Source organism: Elephas maximus, chromosome 24 (assembly GCF_024166365.1).
Source record: "Elephas maximus indicus isolate mEleMax1 chromosome 24, mEleMax1 primary haplotype, whole genome shotgun sequence".
Lineage (NCBI taxonomy): Eukaryota > Metazoa > Chordata > Mammalia > Proboscidea > Elephantidae > Elephas > Elephas maximus.
In genome coordinates this window covers 34,079,777-34,093,928 of record NC_064842.1, presented here as the reverse complement: position 1 = coordinate 34,093,928, position 14,152 = coordinate 34,079,777, and positions in this window count along the sequence as shown.

Below are 14,152 nucleotides of genomic sequence, written 5' to 3'. Positions count from 1 at the left end.
TTATGTGGATGGCGCAGAACTGGGCAACATTTCATTCCATTGTGTATGGGGTTGTCATGAGTCAGGAGCCAACTTGGTGGCAGCTAACAGCAAATTATTCCGTGTTATAATTTGGATGAGGAAGGTACAGCCCGGAGTGGACAAAGTATAAGTAATTTGCCCAGGGTTACCAGTCTAGTCAGAGGCAGAACCAAGAGCAGTGGCTCCCAGGGTTTTAAAAGTTAAAATTGAGGTGACCTGCCTATCTGAGAATGACAGAGAAAGGGAAGTAAACACACAATTAGACAACAACTAAAAAAGTTAATATTAAAAATATTAAAATAAATAGGTTTAAAGTTAACATTTTTAGCTTGAGTTAAGTATTTGAGAGAGTGACCAAGATTTTCCCACCCTGTTAATTGTGATCATTCTCTCCAACCTCTAATCTACCCTAGTGGAGCTTCAATTTTAGTGCGCTTCCCAAGTCATAATGGAAATGGGATGGAAGCCAACTACGTCATCCCTCCAACATTCCCAGTCTGACCTTAACCTTATGCTATGGCCATTTTTATACATGCCTTTTTTCCCCATCCCATGTGCCTATCATAAGTAGCTCCTGACCTGCTCTCTTAACTGTTATCATCATGGGTGGCTGAAAGTTTTTGTATAATCAGTCCTGACCATAAAATTAGAAGAGCAGACAAATTTTCAGGCTATAGTAGCACAGAAATGAACATTTTTTTGCAAATACCCTGTTGAACATGTGCACATACGTAAGTAGAATAGGTTTCTTCATCTCTGCTTTCTACCAAGGGGAGCAATAAATTTGACCAGGACCCTAACCCGTTGCTGATGGGAAAGAAAAATGGTACAACTGCTGTGGAAAACTGTGGCAGTTCCTCAAAAAACTAAAGATAGAACTACCATACCTACCTACTTACCTGTTACCATTGAGTCGATTCCGACTCATAGCGACTCTATAGGACAGAGTAGAACTGCCCCATAGAGTTTCCAAGGAACACCTGGTGGATTCAAACTGCAGACCTTTTGGTTAGCAGCCATAGCTCTTAACCACTATGCCACCAGAGTTTCCAGAACTACCATACCAAAAAAAAAACCCACTGCTGTCAAGTCAATTCCAACTCATAGCGACCCTATAGGACAGAGTAGAACTGCCCCATTGAGTTTCCAAGGAGTGCCTGGTGGATTCGAACTGCCGACCTTTTGGTTAGCAGCTGTAGCACTTAACCACTATACCACCAGGGTTTCCAAATATGACCCAGCAATTCCATTCCTAGGTATATACCCAAAAGACTTGAAAGCAGAGATTCAAACAAAGACTTGTACACCAATGTTCTTTGCAGCACTATTCACAATAGCCAAAGGGTGGAAACAACCTAAATGCCATCACAGATGAATGGGTAAACAAAATGTGGTACGTACATACAATGGAATACTACTCAGTCAGTAAGAGAAATGAAGTCTCGATACATGCTACAGTACGGATGCAGCTAGAAGACATTATGCTGAGTGAAAAAAGTCAATAACACAAGGACAAATATCATGACCTTACTTATACAAAAAGATAAGAAAGACAAATGTATAGAGAACAAAGTTTATTACTGGTTACCAGAGGAGTGAGGGAGGGGAGGAGGAGAGTTTATTGGTGATAGAAATCTTGCATTGATTAAAGGTAGTGTTGCACAGCTGATTGTGGTAATTGCTGTCAATAAGTTGTACGCCTATAAAAAGTTGAATTGGCAAAAGTTGCGTAATAGACATATTCACAACAAGTCCATTAGGGATGAGTAACAGAGCACACATCAAAGGAGGAAGACAGAAGTGAAGAAAAACAATTATGTTTAACAAATGAACTAAAACGATTATCTAACCGCCCACTGAGTGCAGAGCTCTGAGCTCTGCTTTAAATGCAATATGAACTTACCCACTGGAGGAATTGTCTCACAGACAAGCTAGTCAGCTATTCAGAGAACTCTTCCTCAAGATGAGTAAACTGAGCTCATTGGTTAGAGAAGCCTAAGAGGTGCTTTCTTCTTAGATCTCCTGTGACTCTACATGGAGTGATTTTTGGTAATTTTCAGAAGTCCAATAATAGCCATTTGAAGACAATAAAACCCCATTCCTGGTCATCTGGTGACACTTAGTCATATTTGTTATAATTGGTGACTGCCCAACATCCTTTGGGCACTCTGTATGGGGGGAATGTCCCCATTTTAGTCTTGCCTCCCCAAAGTAGAAGCCAAAATGTGCTTTTATAGCTGAACTTGCAACTAAAGCATGGAGCTGTGACCTGAACTCTGCTGATCAGATACCTTCATCCACGGTTTCTAGGGAGAAGAGGAAGCAGGCACCATGTGGAATCCATGTCTAAGGAGGATGAAGAAAGAGGAATCCAGCTTTCTCTGTGGCAATGGCCCAGCATCAGGGGTGTCAGCTGCAGGGTCTCTGCTGGCATGACCGTCTGGTTTTGCCATTTCTCTGAGCTATACAACCTTCAAACCTGATGCTGGCCCTCCTGGGGACCCTTGAATGCCCTGAACACGCTAATAGAATCTCTTTCTGCTCCAACTAGTTAGAACTTTGGCTAATACATGGTACTTTTCAGAAGCTAAACAACGGGAAAAGAATGTGAAAGTGCTTTGAAAATGGTAAGGGCACTAACAATATATTGTAGCAGTTACGGTCCTTAGCTTTTAGAACAAAGAAGCACCAGCCCAAGCTTGCAAATAAATGGATCCCTTGCTAGCTTGCTGAAGTTTTTCTGCCCTAAAAGGAATACACTGGTTACAGAATAAATGTCACAGACGTTTCCTTCTAGCTGCATGGCAGGAGGAAGAGGTGGGAGCCAGTTTCCAAGACTGCCATTTGTGTAGGAACTAACTGAAGTTACTCCTGTCTTTTGTGCTCGGACATCCAAAGCTAGTTCTTCTGAGAGGTCAAGCAGCAGGAAACCCCAACTGGTGGTCAGCCTGGGAGGGTTGGAGAAGACTTTTGTTTAATGTAAGCATGACCCCTAGAGGCAGCACAGGGGAGCGGGAGACCTGTGACGTGGTCTGAGCCCTTCAGCTAACCAGCTCACCAATCACAATGTCCTTTCCTCAACTATGAACATAATTGGGGGTAAATAATTGGATAGGATTTCCCAAACAAATGCCCTTACTACAACGTCTTTCTACAAACATTCAGTGCTGAGCACACAGAGCAAACAAACTACGACTTGTCTAAGCAATGATTTTATGGTCTTTGGTTATGTATTGCTAATTTCAGTTTATGAATATACATTGATGGGGGGGTAGGAATATCTTAAGTACCCTATTAACTTCCACTTAATTTAATTTTGGGATCCTGTGCCAGGCAGGCTCTCTCTGGTCAAAGAAAGTCTCCCATTATCTCAGGTCAGGATTCGGTGTACAAAGACCTGGAGAAGTTGGAAGAAAGTTCTCAGCTTTAGTTCCACACAAGCAGGCTCTCAGACAACAGGGTGAGTGATCTTGGGGTAAGTCTCAGCAGAAGGCCCTATACAGCCCTGCTCTCACGCTCAGCCACTGCTGAGATTCAATACGTTGTCACTGCTTCCTTGCTTCTGCCACTGTGAATCACCTTCTCTCTTGTCTCCAGAATTCCCTGTAGCTCCTGACTCCTGCTTACTTATAGCTACTGCTACCTCGTGGTTTCAGGTTAATGCCCTTTCTCTGTGTCTCTCATCTTCTGCCCCACCCCGGATTGCTGATACTAACACATGGAAGAGGCTCCTGTTATTTTATTGAGTCATTATTTGTATAGCAGACTCTACCAGGCAGAGCTCTCGGGCGGGCGAGTTCTGCAGAATTTAGCTTGGGGCAGATTTGAGCCCTGATGACATGCCAAGAAGTAGTGGTAAGCCTCATTCCATCAGACTGTCACCCTTTAGTGTCCCATATTGAATCACACCTCACAAACGGATGCTGTGGTTCCCCTCCCCACCGCGACAGGTTTCCCTGATAAACATTAAAAAACCCCATTGCTGTCAAGTCAGTCTTGACTCATGGTGACCCTATAGGACAGAGTAGAACTGCTCCATAGGGTTTTCAAGGAGCAGCTGGTGGATTTGAACTGCTGACCTTTTGGTTAGCAGCCAAGCTCTTAACCACTGCACCACCAAACTTTAGAGCACATAAAAGGAATGATCAGCTCATTTATGAAAACCCTGAGCTTACAAATAACAAGTTGTGCAGATTCCATCCGAACAGATTATATTTTCTATAGATGACCCCACCAATATGTCCTAGCCCACCTCCTTTCCTTAGAGCATGACGTTGGCGCTATGGCAGGCTAACTGGACAGAAATTTGGTCAGTGCCTTAGAGGACAGCCTAAGAGGTGTGAGAGACCCCACCTCCTTCTACACCATCAGGAAACACAGCCCTGTGGATAAGGGACCCACCCTCTTTTGAAGGGGCTTTAGTGGCCATCTATAGGTACTTAAGCCCCAGGAGCTCACCTTCCCATTGAAGAGCTTGCCAGAGTAGTCCTTCCAGTTCCACATGCTAATCTCCTTGAGAAGTTTCTCCATCTCATTATATCTCCAGGGTTGTTTAATGCCTCCTGGGTGAACTTCTATGCAGCCCCCTAACTCTGGCATGGTTCTGAGGAGTTTGCTTTTCTGAGGCAGGCTTCCACTCATTCACACACAACTCTTCCCTAGAATAGACCTGCATCGGGATAGGGGCAAAGTGGCTGAGTCAGTGCCTCAAAGACCAGAACAAAACTCTCTCTAATGGTCTCCTTGCTCCTGTGAGACTCTTCTTTCAGGGTCTCAGTGTCCTTCTCTGACCATCAGAGTCACTCCTGAAAATTCCTACATTTGTCCCTGCTTTGGGGGGTGGGCACATACTACAATCAGATGTGAACAAGAAAATATGGCTTCTTTATTTATCTTATCCACTCTTCCTCATGAACCCTGACCTTGTAGGGGAGGTGAGGAGGCAGTGAAACTTTAGATATTACAATCTCTTCTAGTCTAAAAAGACTTTCAGATAATTCTAAACTCAACTCCCTATCAAGTCTGGTTTAAATACTCTGGTTTGCTCAGCCCAGTCTTTTTCAGTCCTCCCCCACCTCTTCTCCTCAATGGGGCTTGGGTGTCTAGAGGCAAGGGTGGGGAAACCTACAGCAAGGGGCAGAAGGGACATGAATTCATGCTGCATCCTTAGCATTGTAGGGCTTTGTTGTGGGGCCTCAATGTATGGACTGTTTCAGGGGGTCTTGCTGGCTCCTGGTCACCAGGTCCCTGCATAACATGGCTTCCTCATTTTAGCCCACTCCTCTCAGTTTCTCCTCTGAACCCCAGCAGGAGCCGTGGGGAATCTTGTGTCCTCTGCACACCACTTGCAAATATGTGGAGCCAAGAGCTCTCTTTATTTTCATCTATCCAACCACCTCTGCCCCTCCATCTCCCATGCAGACTTTTCCACTTCTTCCTCTTCATTATATTGTATTATCCCTATCCTGAAGGCATAAGCTCCTTAAAAAAAAAAAGCTCCTTAGCTCAACTTTAATGGTGGAAAGAGTGTTCTCTCTACACTAGAAAAAAAACTTTATGGTATGGTCCATCAGTCCAGGCTCTGAAAATGTTAAAGGGAAGAACTTTTTCCTAACTGTGGATTCAGAAAAATCCAATGTTGTAACTCAAAAATGATCGATGGCTCCTTTGATTTAGGTAGTACCTGCTCTCTCCTTGCCTAAAATTTGTGCCTTGTCTGTAGGCATGGAAGTCCACAGAGAACATACCTTCACGCTAAATTGAATATATTTTGACTACATCCTTGAAAAAGATTATATCCATTATCCTAAGTCAATGTTAGAGAGAGCAAGCAGGGTTTTGTTCCTTTCCCTCTCAGAGACTCTTGTTCTTTTTCATTTCCTCTTAAGGAATTAAAATGTAAATTGATATTTCCAACTTCAGAAACCAAAACTTGCCAGCACCCCCAAAATGACATATCCCCGATAGGTAAAACTTACTAATGCCCTCTTCTTCCTTGTCACTGCTGCATTGTACACCTCTGACCCTGCCTTCTGAATCACAGACAAAGCCTGACACCCTTTCAAGTGCTTCCAGGACTGCCCCAGTTCACTTCCAGACCTTACCTTTTAAATTCCCGGGGGACACAGCAATATCTAGAACCAGAGAGTGTGAATGTGTGCAGGAACTCCTTCCAGAATGCCGACATATAAATCCCCAATGTCTTCCATTTATTGTTGCTTTCTCTTGGTGCTCAGTCTCCACTTAATTCCTATAAGAACCCAACTCATCCAATTTAATTTTGTATATAAACTGAAAAAGCAACATTAATTTCTGCCAAGCTGACCCTGCCTCATGGTGACCTCTTGTGGGTCAGAGTAAATCTGTGCTCAACAGGGTTTTCAATGGCTGATCTTTCAGAAGTAAATCACTAGCCTTGTCTTATGAGATGTCTTTGGGTAGACTTGAACCCCCAAACTTTTGGTTAGCAGCTGAGTGTGTTAATTGTTTGCACCACCCAAAAAAACCAAAAACCAAGCCCACTGCTGTCAAGTTGATTCTGACTCTTAGTGACCCTACAGGACAGAGTAGAACTGCCCCATAGGGTTCCCAGGGAGTGACTGGTAGATTTGAGCTGCCAACTTTTTGTTTAGCAGCCAAGCTCTTAACCACTGTGCTACCAGGGCTCCTTGTACCACCCAAGGACTGCATATATATATATATACTAGAGTTACTTATTATTTTATTATTTTGGGTCAAATGTACTTTTTTAAAAATAAATTGTGGATTAAGAACATTTTGGGGACAGGCGCACATGTAATTCTGTCATTTTCAGTCATCAATTCACAGAGGAACTTTTATTTAAAATAATAGGAAAAATAATACAAGCTCATAAGGGTGGGGAACATTTTCTCTTTCCACTCATGATCTCTGTCTAGTGCCTACTAGAGTATCTGGCACATAGCGAGTTTCAGTATATAGTCATTGAATGAATGAATACATGAGGGTTTTCAAACCATATTTTTAGCCTCACATAGCTGTATGCCAATGCCAACTTTAATTAAGGGAAATATTTTTTAAGGCACTTAAAGGTGCTAGAGTCACAAGGTGGCTTGAGTCTCTCCATCACTTTAAAATCCATTGAGCAGAATACCCAATAGCTGAAGGAATTATGCAAACTGAAGGCCACTGGCTAATTTAGAGGCCCATCCAAATCTCATCATCTTCTGAGAATGAAGAACCAGGAAAGCATTTAAAATAGAAGAAAAGCTGCCAGGGACGTACGTGCTAGTTGCCACTTTGCCACTATTAGCTATATTTCTTTTGTGAACACTTAACCTCTGAGGAAGCATCACCGATAAAACACGGAAATTGGTCTAGATTCTAGAAAACCATCAAACCAGCAGTTTTAAAATTTTTAAAGCAATGGCACACTTGTTACAAGCAAAAATATTAACAGAAATCCATTACATATAAAATCGATGAAAGTAAATTTTATTACTATAAATTAATTTTACAACTGCAAGCATAGTATTTACTTAATATCCTTAATATCACGTACAAGTAAAATTTTGCTGAAGACAATTCGAAAACAGTTGCAGCAGTACGTGAACAGGGAACTACCAGAAATTCAAGTCAGATTCAGAAGAGGACATGGAACAAGGGATATCTTGCTGATGTTAAATAGATCTTGGCTGAGAGCAGACAATACTAGAAAGATGTTTACATGTGTTTTATTCACTATGCAAAGGCATTTGACTGCATGGATCATAACAAATTAAGGATAACATTGTGAAGAATGAGAATTCCAGAACACTTAATTGTGCTCGTGAGGAACCTGTACATAGACCAAAAGGCAGTCATTGAAAAAGAACAAGGGGATGCTGCGTAGTTTAAAGTTAAGAAAGGTGTGCGTCAGGGTTATATCTTTTCATCACAGTTATTCAATCTGTATGCTGAGCAAATAATCTAAGAAGCTGGACTATATGAAGAAGAAAGGGGCATCAGAATTGGAGGAACACTCATTAATGACCTATAATAGGCAGATAACAGAACCTTGCCTGCAGTAAGCGAAGAGGACTTGAAGCAATTACTGATGAAGATCAAAGACCACAGCCTTCAATATGGATTACATCTCAACATAAAGAAAACAAAAATCCTCACAACTGGACCAATAAGCAACATCATAATACATGAAGAAAATGTCGACGTTGTCGAGGATTTCATTTTACTTGGATCCACAATCAACACCCATAGAAGAAGCAGCAGTCAACAAATCAAATGACACACTGTGTTGGGCAAATCTGCTGCAAAAGACCTCTTTAAACTGTTAAAAAGCAAAGATGTCACATTGAGGACTAAGATGCACCTGACCCAAGCCATGGTATTTTCAATTGCCTCATGTGCATGGGAAAATTGGACAATGAATAAGGATGACCGAAGAATTGATGCTTTTAAATTATGGTGTTGGCAAAGAATATCGAATATACTATGGACTGCCAGGAGAACGAACAAATCTGTCATGGAAGAAGTACAGCCAGCATGCTCCTTAAAAGTGAAGATGGTGAGACTTCGTTTCTCACGTACTTTGGACATAGTATCAGGAAAGACTAGACCCTGGAGGAAGACATCATGCTTGGCAGAGAGTCAACAAAAGAGAGGAAGACCTTCAATGAGGTGGATTGATACAGTGGCTGCAATGATGGGTTCAAGCATAGCAACAATTGTGAGGTGGTGCAGAACTGGGTACTGTTTCATTCTGTTGTACATAGGGGTCACTGTGAGTCACGTCTGACCTGACGGCACCTAACAACAACAACTTAATTTATAGTCAAAGAGAGGGAGAAAGATGTGGTAGTCTGCTTCCGTAAAGATTTACAGTGTTGGAATCCCTATGGGGCAGTTCTTGTCTGTCCTAAACTGTCGCTATGAGTCAGAATCGACTCGAAAGCAGTGGGTTTGGTTTTTGGGTATAGTCGAAGAGTAAGAACCATGAGGTGATAAATTAAAAATGTGAAGTCAGAGGTTACGGTTGACAACTTTGAGAGTCTTCATCTGTGTTTTATTTTATGTTCATTTGAATTTTGTTTCCTAAGAGTAATTTGATTAGAGACAAGTAATTGCAAATGCAAACCGTCTCTTAACAATTTGCTTTGAAATCAGTTGTTGTGTGCCCTTGAGTTGATTCCCACGAATATCTACCCTATAGGACAGAGTCAAACTGTCCCATAAGGTTTTCAAGGCTGTAATCTTTACCAAAGAAGACTGCCACATCTTTCTCCCGTGGAGTAGCTGATGGGTTTAAACTACCAATCTTTGCATTAGCAACTGAGTACTTAACTACCATGCCACCAGGACTCCCTTTTCAGTGATTACCAAAACCAAAATCAAACCTGTTGCCGTCAAGTCGATTCTGACTCATAGCGACCCTTTAGGACAGAGTAGAACTGCCCCATATGGTTTCCAAGGAGCGTCTGGTGGATTCAAACTGCTGACCTTTTGATTAGCAGCTGTAGCTCTTAACCACTGTGCTACCAGGGTTTTAGAGACTCCAAATGCCCTAATCTGGCCTGGCTTGTTGTCACCTGGAGTTTGAGGGCAATGAAAAGCCATTGAACGTTTTTACACCTGTGGGTGGGAAGTGGTGATAGAACTCATTTGTACTTCTAAATGACCACTTTGGCTGCTGTGTGGAGAACAGACTGAATGAGAGCAAATGCAGAAACTGTGTGCCAGGTACTGTTCTAGAATGGGTCTAGAACAAAAAGAATAAAGTTGCTACCTTCATGGAGCTCCCATTTTAGTGGAAGAGTCAGACAATAAGCACACACGCACACACATACATATATCCTAGTTGCCGGTATGTGCTAGAGAGAAAGTAAAGCAGAGTAGACAGATTAGAGCACAGGGTCTTAAGGAAGCAGGATGCTGTTTTTTTTATAAGGTTATGTCAGGGCAGTCTCGCTCATTTAAGCAGAGACCTGGAGGAAATAAAGGAATTCCAGGCAAAAGACAAAACAAAGTCAAGGTAGGGACATGCCTGGTGTGTTCACAAAATAGCAAGAAGACCCTTAAAGCTGAAGAGAAGTAAGACGGAGGAAAGGAGGTAGGAGATGAGGAAGAAAGGTGGTGGGAGTCAGATCATATAAGGCCTCAAAGGCCATTGGAAGGACTTGTCTTTAACTTTGTATGAGATGAGAAGCCATTGGATGGTTTTGGGTAGGGAAGAATCATCATCTGACTGAGGTTTGGAAAGAATTGTTCAGGCTGCTGTGTGGAGAAGAGGCTTGAGGGGTGGTGATCGAGGATAGGAGCAAGGAAGCTATTTGCATTAGTCTAGATCAAAGCTTCTTAACCTCAGCACTATTGACATTTTGGACCAGGTAAGTCTTCTTTTGTGTGGGGTGGTCCTGTGGATTGTAGGATGTTTAGAAGCACCCCTGGCCTCTATTCACCAGATGCCAGTAGCACCCCCTTCCTCCAATTGTGACAACCAAAAAATGTCTCCAGACGTTACCAAAATTCCCAATGGGGTGAAATGGGCAAAACCAACGCCAGCTGAGAACCACTGATCTAGATGAGAGATGATATTAGCATCGACCAGAGTGGTAGCCGTGGAGGTGGGGAGAAGTAGTAAGATTCTCAAAGTATCTTGAAGGCAAAGCACACAAGATTTGTTGATACATTAAGTGTGGAGTGTGGGAAAAAGATATGAGTCAGGATGATTTCAAGAGTTTTGACCTGAGCCACTAGAAGAATGAAGTTGCCATTTATGAAGATGGGAAAAACAGTAGAAGGAGCAAGTTTGAAGGGAAGTCAGGAGTTAGATTCTGGATGTGTTAAATTTGAGAAGCCTGTTGAACCCAAATGGAGATGCCAAGTAAGGTGTTGGATACACAAGTCTGGAACTCAGGGATGAGGTCCAGGCTAGAAATATAAATTTGAGAGTCATTCAAATATAAGTGGCATTTAAAGACGTTAGCCTGGATAAGCTTACCTAGACAGTGAGTATGGATAGAGAAGGTGTGTTCAGCAGCCTGCATTCGAGGATGGCCCCCAGGTAGTGGTCCCCAGGTGTTATGCCCTGCATGATCCCCTTCCTTTGAATGTGGAAAAGACCAGGGACTTGCTGCTAGCCAGGAGAATATAGCAAGGTGATGGGACGTTACTCCTGAGATTCCATTCCATTCCATAATACTGTTTTAGCAGATTGGAGTGAGAGGCTGTTCTGCTGGCCTTGAAGAAGCAAACAGCCATGCTGTGAATTGCCTAGAGGGAGGGCCACATGGCAGGGAGCTCTGGGCTGCTGACAGCAAGTAAAAAGCTGGGGTCCTCAGCTATACTGGCTCAAGGAAATGGATTCTGCCAACGACCCAAGTGAGTTTAGAAGCCGATTCTTTCCCAGTTGAGCCTCCAAGTGAGCATACAGCCTCTCCAATACCTAGAGTGAAATTCTGAGCAGAAGACCCAGCTAAGCCCTGCCCAGACTCCTGACCCACAGAAATTGTGAGATAATAAATATGTGCTATTTTAAGCTACTAAGATTGTCGGAATTTGTTACACAGCAGTAGAAAACTAAAACAGAATGTATATGCCCTGGAGCTCACCAACATTGAAAGGTCAGGAAGTTCAGGAGAAACCAGCAAAGAAAACTGAAAGGAACGGCCAATAACAAAGGAGGAATGCAAAGGGAGAGTCAGAAGCTAAGTGAATGGAGGGACTGCGACGTCAAATAGGACTGATAGGCCGGGTAATATGAGGTCTGAGAATGAATCATTGGATTTGGCAATGTGGTGGTTACTAGCAACCTTGAAAAAAAAAAAGCTGTTTCAGTGTAGTGGTGGGGACCGAGCCTGGCTGCAATGTCTGAGGTTAAAAACCATGTTGAAGCGTGGACTTGAATGGGAGCAGGAAGACGAAGGGCAGAGATCAAGTTAGTTCTATTGTGAAAGAAAAATCAATAGGATTTGCTGATGAATTAGATATGGGGGCTAAGGGAAAGGGAGGAATAAATTACCCCAGGGTTTGAGGCTATAACCACAAGGCGGGTGGGATGCCATTTGCTAAGATGGTGAAGACAGAGGGGAGGGAGCAGGATGGAAATTGTGTTAAATATAAGGTGCTTGTTACAAACTTGGAGCCCTGGCAGCGCAGTGGTTAAGAGCTACACCTGCTAACCAAAAGGTCGGCAGTTCGAATCCACCAGCCGTTTCTTGGAAACCCTACAGGGCAGTTCTACTCTGTCCTACAGGGTCACTATGAGTGAAACGCAACTCGATGGTAATGGGTTTGGTTTGGTTTTTGATTATATACGCAAATGGAGAAACCCGGCAGGAAACTGGATAATTGAGTGTAAGCTCAGAGGGCAGGTCAGGACTGAAGATATTAATTTCAGAGCCATCAGGACATAGAAAGTATTTGAATTAGTGATACTAGGTGGAAACATCGAAAGCAGTGGTTTTCAACCATGGTGATTTTCCCAGCAGGAAACATTTGGCAATATCTGGAGACATTTTTAGGTTTAACAACTAGCAGAGGGATACTACCGCCATCTAGTGGATGGAGATCAGGGATGCTGCTAAACATCCTACAATGCATGGGGACTAGAGTGAACTAAGGATGGGAAATAAGAACATAAGAGACAACGTGTACATCCTAGGAGTATATGTGTTTGCTCACATACCCCCTAATAGAATTTATGTACTACCTGGAACATTCTTAAGTTGAGACCTGAAATTTTTCATCATAAGCTTATGTAAGTATTTTTACTATTTAGAGGTTGAAAATATTAGATATTTTCGAAAGGTGGAGTAGGAAAGGATTGACTTAATTGGAATGAATTTTTCCTGATACAATTTGATTTTGAAAAATAAAAATCTAGCTTTCAACTATTTTATTGAATAAGCCACACTGAGTCTCAAATTAAAAGAAATATTAAAATGTTTATTTGTAGTCTTTTTCTCTTGCATCTGGAAAAATTTGGTAGTCTTTTCAAAACATTACAGTTTAATTTGAAAGAATCAGTGTCACTAACCCAAACTGATTTCAGAGCATTTCAGTGTCAGCCCAAACATCCTTTTTCTAAAACCAGCCTTTGAGCTTAACAGAAAGAGGGCAAGCCCTAGGGTTGAAGGTTTAACTACTGAAGGAGATGGCCTAAAAGGAAACCAATATTTCAACTTATTATTTGACATTCCCCGAAGGCATACACTAGAATAAGATTTGGTTGGGGAGCAGTATTCTGTTCTGTTGGAAAGTGAGGGGACTGTGGTATCAGACTCATTCTTGGGCATATCAGTTTTACTGAAGAATACATATGGAGGTAGAGGATCTCAAAGTGAGTTCTCTTCAAATTACCTGTGCGCACAAGTACTTTTGGGAGAGTCTTTCAGTATCCTCAGGGGCATGGTTCCCCAGTTGGGTGGCCACAGCATAGGCAAATCTTTTAGAAGTTATAACGTGAATAAGAGGGTCAAAGGAATATAGAGGCTGTTGGAGGACACTTATTTTAAAGATGGAGGGTTCTAAAGATTGTTTGCATGCTGATGGGAATGATTCATTGGAAGGGCACCTTGATGATAACTCCCAGAGTAGAATTTTAAGAGAGCTGGGAAACATGAATCCCAAGCACAAGTGGAGGGAGTGGGCTCTGATAAGAGTAAAAAAAAAAAAAAAGCCCACTGCCCTATAAGTCACCCAAACCCACTGCCATCGAGTAGATTCCGACTCATAGCAACCCTACAGGACAGAGTAGAACTGCCTCATAGAGCTTTCAAGGAGGGGCTGGTGGACTTGAACCGCTGACCTTTTAGTTAGCAACCATAGCTCTTAACCATTAAGCCACCAGGGTTTCCCGTGACCCCATAGAACAGAGTAAAACTGTCCCCATAGAGTTTCCAAGGCTGTAAATCTTTACAGAAGCAGATTGCCACCATTTCTCCCATGGACATGCACTTTAACCACAGTGTCACCGAATTACCAGAGCACCTAATTCCTGGTAACGGCTTCTCACAGCTTTTTCTCCCTAGCTCTGCTTTATTTTTAGCATTCATTTTTATTTGTTTACTGTGCGTTTCTTCAACTACAGTGTGAATTCCATGACTACAGCTGCCTTTCTGTACTGCTTACCACTGTGTCACCAACATGACCAATA